Below are 6345 nucleotides of genomic sequence, written 5' to 3' on the forward strand. Positions count from 1 at the left end.
ATATATATATATATATATATATATATAAATATGACAACAATCACATTGCACTGTCTGAGAGTTTGGGAATATTCACACATAAATAGTTTTTACTCATAAACAAATTTGAAACAAACATTTTGAACATTAAGCTGTGACGTCAGGAATTCGTTTCCCATACCTTTTTTAGTCGGCACAGTAAGGGGAGAGCGCACGAGGCTGAATCCTGCTTCTTACTGCTTCTTATTGACGCAATCTGTTCCACCTTAAAAGACGCGACGCTTCCGCATCAGTTAGCTTCTTGCTCTATTTAGGGACCGTGGGGTTTTTCTCTTTTTCATGCTTTTTAAGGGATTGTGTTGCTTTTGTGTCTATTTTCAGAATAAAAACATAATAAACTATTTTGAAACGCAAATAACACTGCTATATCAGCGAAAGTGGACTGTAAAAATATAAAGGTACATAAAATACTATTACAGTATTTTTAATTATTGAACATGTCATCAGCTCTACTTAGCTGATTGTGATTTATCTCTTATTCATTAATTAAATAATAATAATAATTAAAAAAAATATTACAAATTGCAATGTCCCAAGGTATAGATTATGCTACTATGCTAACTATAGATTTGACTACAGCTTGGATCCAGCCTCTTATGAAGACTTCAGATGATCCAGCACCTTTGAGTAGATGACAACTACCCCTGCAATGAATCCAGAACATCAAACATGGATGATTATACAAAATGATCATGTTATCATTGTTTTAAAGTGCACTGTAATTTGTACCTTACAGTAGGGCTGCACGATTATGACAAAAATCATAATTGTCGATTGTTCCCTTGAAATTGTAATTGCGATTATTAATTACGATTATCACAATTTACATTGAATGATGTTTATACCATTGTTTGAAGCAACTACATGCCATATTTTTATATAAAAATAAACAAGCTGAAAACACTCAAACTGAAAAGCTTGTATTGCTTTTCTATAGTATTAAGCCTCAAATGTCAACTATACATTGAATTGGTTTCTTCTTTAAATAATAATAATAAAAACAAGTTCAAATATGCATGGCATTATATAAATGAAAACAACGGAAAAACCCTTAAGGTAGGCCCTAACCTGTAGAAAGAAGAAGAAAAAAACACTCAGAATAACATAAGTGGACTTCGATTAATTGTCGCTTTGAACGATTATGTAATTGTGGCATCCGTAATTGCGATTAGAAATTCGGTTCATTGTGCAGCCCTACCTTACAGCTGTACTTTCTGATATCATTTCATAAAAGACTATTTTGGTTTTGTAACATAGAAGCAATGAAGCATGCATTTTCTGTAAAGCTGCTTTGAAATGACATGTATTGTGAAAAGCGATATACAAATGAATGCGATTTAAACTCAAGTGAATTGAAAGAGTCATTCCATTGTTGATGACTATATTATTTTTGAAGTTATGGACCCAATCTGACAATACAGTTAGAAGAGCCATCACATTGTTGGTACATTTGGGGACGTTAAAAGTTTCACTGGTGACTTATACCCAGTGTGCTTGACTATCTCTATTCAAATTTTCAGACATTGTTACTGGCATTTTGAAGTTATGGACCCATGAATTTGATATTTGTGACAATACATTTACAGGAGAAATGACATCATTGGCCCAATTAGAGGTGCGATATCTCAGAGATCTTTATGGGTGCGTTAAAAGTTTCCCTGTTGCCTTATACTACTCAGTGTGCTTGACTGTCATTATTCAAATTTTTTGGCATTTTGAAGTTATGGACCCATGAATGTGACAAATATGACAATACAGTTACAGGAGAAATTTAATTGTTGGCTCAGTTGGAGGCGCTATATCTCAGGGGTCTTTTGGGTGCATTCAAAATGTCACTGCTGCCTTATTCCCAGGGCACGACTATCACCATGCAAAATTCCAGACTTTTTTACTGTAGCATTTTTAAGTTATCATATTGATTAAAATTATTAAATGGATGCTGCCTTATTGGGACAATAAAGCCCTCCCTTCATCTACCCGATAACTTTGTTATTAAATACCCGTGAGGCACTTCATTTACAATTTTTGAATATTTCTTTCATTTTCATTGAACACATTTATGATCTGATATGCGATAGGAAAAGGGAGAAGAACGAGTTCTGCAAAATGCGAATTCGAACTCGGGTCGATCGCATCAGAAGCGCCTTACACCACTGATTCTGTTGTAGAAGAGAGAAGAGCTGAAGCTCGTTCTGATCCCTGATAATTTCCTCCCTGCTGCATATACTTTTCAACCAGCTTTCAATATCAATTTGCGTCATAGCGTCATCTCGCTGGCACAACAGGCTATGAGAAACTTTCAAATTTAGCCAAAATATCAAAAAACAAAAAATCTCAATGTGAGTGAAGAATATCGTCGTATAAATATGACAGATTAGGAGTCAAGGATTGAGTTCCTCTTTACATGGGTATGTAACCTACTCTAAATGAAATATTGATCATATAGTACTGTACATATACTGAACGAGACAAAACGGTTTGTTCGGTTCGTGTTCAGATGTGTGTGTCTTGGTAATCGAACGCGTCGTTAATAAGATAAAACATCTGTATACAGGAGCACTATATAAAAGTGATTCTTAAGAGTCAGCGATTTTGGACACAATATCGAAAATTAACATACTCATCAAGTTGCGAAAGTGAGAATAAATTTCCTGTGGAGTATAGATAAGAGAGTTACTAGCTACAACCAGAAGGGGTCCGTCCCCCTTATCACCGTTTTTATCAATGATCACCATAAGTACAGGCCACAAAAATAGAAGAAAAAAATGGTTTGAATAGGAGTTCTTGTCACCTTTTGACAAAAATAAACATTTTGAATCCAAAATATGTCATTTGTGTAGATCTGATGAGGGATTTTTATTGCACAGTACAATAGTATTATTACTACAGTAACATTTTTATTGGTTTAAGTTTAATAATGTAATAAAAAAAAAATAATAATGATGATGATGATGATTACTATTATTATTATTATTATAGTAATTTTGAATGGGCTACATAAAAACAATAATGTGAATGTGGCCTTAAAAGAAAAAAAAAAGCATTCTATGGTGAGATTTTGAGTTTTTCTTGCTAGAACTAAAGCAACGTTAAATCTGGCCTTTTGGATGTGTTCGTGGTTTGTGGCTGAAACCAAAGGAAAGAAACCCATACAAATGTATTGTGGCCTGTGTCTTCGTATTTCGTGTATGCTTACTGTAATTCAGATGTAAGGGGGTTTGATGTTGCACATGGAATTGAACTTATGCCTGCTTTGTAAAAAGCTGTGCAGTATAAGAAGGAAATGAAAGGCTAAATGAAGTCCAGTTACATGTGGTTATGACCGTGTAAGACATTGAAACAGAACAAGAAAAGGAAACAGAACTATTCGCAAATTTTTTTTGTTAAAGGGGTCATATGATGCAATTTCAAGTTTTCCTTTCTCTTTGGAGTGTTACAAGCTCTTGGTGCATAAAGAAGATCTGTAAAGTTGCAAAGACTAAAGTCTCAAATCCAAAGAGATATTCATTATAAAAGTTAAGAGTCAACCACGCCTACCTAAAACGGCTCGTTCTAACACGCCCCCACATGTCTACATCACTATGTGGAAATATTAGCATAATGCCGCCCAAACGTGCACGCAAAGAAAGAAGGCGTGGTTTCAGAAACAGCAGTAGTGTTGATGCAGCCATGTCAGGGAGACGCTGTGTGTTTCAGTGCGAAAGCAAAAGCACTTTATTTGGCCTTCCGAAACTAGATGCATTTAGGAATCTTTAAGATCACTTACAACAGAACAGCAATGCATTCTATGGACGACCGTTTAGTGAACCTAGGAGAGGAGGTAATTCTGACTTTGCTATGACAATCTGGCGCTTCTGAATCAGCTACTGTTTTGTTATTAGCTTAAGGTTGGATTTACATTCAAAGATTTGAAGTCTGAACTGTGCTTCCTAACAAAGTCTCTGACTTGCAAATAACGGAAAAAATGAGCAGGAACAAGAGCATAGTATTGTTTTAGTTGTTCAAAAGAACTAAATGTACCTTCCCTATAAAGATCTTGTATTGTTACTATACCCATATGTTTCCATTGAAAAAAGATCTTATCATGTAACCCCGGAGGAAAAGCATGATTATTACAGATTGGGGTATCCAAATATAAATCTGGAATATATTAATATATTATTATATATTATATATTATTATATAATTCAAATATACCTTGATTTGTTTCCATACTTTAATTAGGTTTGAAATAACTATGTTACCATTGATATTTTTGACTTCAATTTTGACGGGACTGTTAAGCAGAGCTGTTAATGAAGTCTTATAACAAGAAGCTTCTTCAATTGCTAACCATTCTGGCTTGCCACCTAACTCCACTGAACCAATCTTCCTCCACCACGCTAAAGTATTTAAGTTAGCTGCCCAATAATAATATTTAAAATTGGGAAGCCCAAACCCTCCTTGATCTTTAGATTTGTTTAGAAACACTGTACAATACATGACTTTTGAGCCAAGAACATCAAAGAGCAACAGAGTGTTAATATACAATCTTTTATCCTGATGGACGGCAACAACAGCTATCCAAATAGTGTATATTCAGACAGTTTGATTAAAAGACTTGGTTTCCAGATCTTGATGAAACTGGATAATTTATATTTTAATATAAATCTCAGTTCTTCCAAATGTAACATATTTCCCAGTTCCCTTGCCCACATCTCAGAATCTGCTTTCCACATCTGTAAGATCAGTTTGTTTGCAAGTAACATGCAGAGCGAAAAGGCCTGTGTTTGATATTTACTGCAAAAGGCATTTTCTGCACCTAAAAGTCCAATACAAGGCTCAGGCTCCAAGTCGACAGAATACACTTCAGAAAGAAATTTAAATATACATTTCCAAAATGGCTGAATTTTACTACATGACCATAAAGAATGAAACAGGGTGCCTTCTAATGTTTTACACTTATTACAGAGTGGGGAAATCGTGGGATAAATTTTATGAAGTTTTAATTTAGAATAATGAAGCCTATGAATTACCTTGAACTGAATCAAATTATGTCTAGCATTTACAGAACATGTATGTACATTTCTCAAGCACTCATCCCACATGTTTTCACGAATATTAAAACCCATTTCCTCTTCCCAATCCTGTTTTATTTTGTGAGTGTTATTGTCCACCTTTTCTACCAATAATTTGTAAAAATTTGACACAGTACCACTAGCACCAGGGTGTACATTAACAATACTTTCTAAAGTTGGATTTAAATTCAGAGATTTGAAGTCTGAACTGTGCTTCCTAACAAAGTCTCTGACTTGCAAATAACGGAAAAAATGAGCAGGAACAAGAGCATAGTATTGTTTTAGTTGTTCAAAAGAACTAAATGTACCTTCCCTATAAAGATCTTGTATTGTTACTAGAACAGCAATCATGTATTTCCACTCTAATTGGTCGAAGGTGCTCGTTGAGCATCTAATGAGATAACACGTCTTTATGTTTTCCTTGTTATAAATTATGTTAAACAGCCATCTCAAATTAAAATATATATGTCTCTTTGGCATAAAACCAGTCTGGTCCTGATGAATTATAGAACAGATGTACTTTTTCAATCTATTCGCAATAATTTTAGTTATAATCTTAGATTCAGTGGAAATGAGAGAGATCGGGCGATAGGAAGACATCTGCAGCTTGTCCCGCCCCGGTTTTGGAATTAATACTATACTCGCTTCATACATTGTTGGTGGAAATGTATTTTGTGTTGTTGTACCTTTAATCAATCTTTGAATTATAGGTACAAGATTATTCCTGAATGTTTTATAGAATTCGGCACTAAAGCCGTCCGGACCCGCAGATTTGTTATTAGGTAACTGTTCTATTACTTCATTTATTTCTTCTAGTGTAATTTCTTTATCTAAGGATTGTTTTGCATCAGTGCTAAGAATGGGAAGATCCAATTGAGAAAAAAAGTATTCTATTGCCTCTTGGCTTGTTTTACATTTTGATTCTTAGACTTCTTTATAGAAATCAGCAAAGCAACGATTAATTTCCTTGGGGTCAACAATTATCTTCCCATTATTCAATTTTATTTTATGTATTGCACGAGTTGCCTGAGAGTGCTTTAATTGGCGTGCAAGTAATTTTTGGGGTTTATCACCTATTTCAAACTGTCTTTGCCTGATATACATAAGTTGTCTCGACACTTTCTTAGAAAGAATTGAGTTATATTCACTTCTCAGTGCAACAATTTTCTTTAAAGTAGTCTCACAACTAGTTGATCTGTATTCACTCTCCAGATTTGTTATTTGTATGTCAATTTCATTTAATTCGGCT

At 34.3% G+C, this 6345-nt stretch overlaps 1 pseudogene; it reads right to left on the reverse strand.

Moving 5' to 3' along the window:
• LOC107741623 (uncharacterized) overlaps positions 1-6345 on the reverse strand; it is a 25359-nt pseudogene that overhangs the window by 8656 nt on the left and 10358 nt on the right.

The sequence above is a fragment of the Sinocyclocheilus rhinocerous genome, unplaced genomic scaffold (assembly GCF_001515625.1).
Source record: "Sinocyclocheilus rhinocerous isolate Xijiao unplaced genomic scaffold, SAMN03320098_v1.1 scaffold466, whole genome shotgun sequence".
Classification (NCBI taxonomy): Eukaryota; Metazoa; Chordata; class Actinopteri; order Cypriniformes; family Cyprinidae; genus Sinocyclocheilus; species Sinocyclocheilus rhinocerous.